Here is a 1,260-nt window from a genome sequence, read left to right on the forward strand (position 1 = left end):
TTTGGAATAAAAAAAAAAGCAACGGGTTTTACTGTTGACCCAAAGGGATTTTCTGTGCAGAGAAGTGAATACATGCTGAAACAGTGTGTCAATGGCTTCAAATACAGCTGAGAAGTTTGCTATAAAATGGGAGGGGCAGAAGGAGGTGGGGTAATTGGGAAGATCCCAGAAGGGCAAAGTCCTATTCACAGGTGGTTGAAATTCAGCAGAACGAAAAAGCAAAATTGGCATTCAGGTGACAAGAGAGAGAGGAAAAGTCAGATGCCAGCTCTAGGACACGAACAGAGCAACTTGAAAGCACTCGCTGTCAGATACCTGGAGAGTTCTTAGAGACATGTTCATGGCTTGTTATCTATGGCAGAAAAGCTGGAAGAAGAAAAAAGGCTTGAGCTTCAGGGTTAAAAAATTTATCCCCAAACCTTTTCTCGCTCAACTAGTACTGAATAGAAGAAACATGTTTTATGAGGGAAAGGAGTCATATCAGCCTGTGTTACCATAAATATCCATAGCAGATATATATGCACATTTTCACAGACACATATATGCTTATAAAAATACACATATACATATATAAATGCATGTGTGACTAAATGTCTATATTTTTGCTGCTATAAAGACAATGTGTTTTAATGTATGTGAATATTTTTTGTTTCTTTGTTTGTTTTTAAGACAGATCAGCTGATATTTCTCTTGTGGGCACTAGAAGAGTTTCCCTACATGTCTTCTGGGGAATCCACCTTGTCAAAAATTCAAAATTTCACCAATCTCTGTTATTAAATTAACTGGGTATTACTATGTCTAGCATATGTTTATGATTCTGTGTAGAGTTTTATATGAAGTTTGATTGCTATGCTCATGCATATGATGATGAAGCTATTGGGGTTTCACACAGAGAGACAAATATAACATTGGACATAAGGTCTACTTAATCTATATAAAATATCAGGTTGAGGTAATATCCCACAAAACATGCTCAGAACAGGGAAAAAAATATATTAATGTTATTTAACTGTCATTGTAGTTTATGAATTCATGCTTATAGGACACATTATGCTCCCTCAATAGTGAGACAATACAAAAATTTTTACACTGCTAGGGCAATTGCTACTGCAGTGCAGATTAATTTCAATTAGTATATTTTTTTAACCTGAAGTCTTCCTGTGCTTTCTATTGATATTGTTGCAAACAGCATGGCCTAAAGATGCCAGCGAGCTAATTTAACTCATAGGGAAAATAGCTTTTATTGGATCATTTGGAGGA

Source organism: Meleagris gallopavo, chromosome Z (genome assembly GCF_000146605.3).
Source record: "Meleagris gallopavo isolate NT-WF06-2002-E0010 breed Aviagen turkey brand Nicholas breeding stock chromosome Z, Turkey_5.1, whole genome shotgun sequence".
NCBI classification, from domain to species: domain Eukaryota; kingdom Metazoa; phylum Chordata; class Aves; order Galliformes; family Phasianidae; genus Meleagris; species Meleagris gallopavo.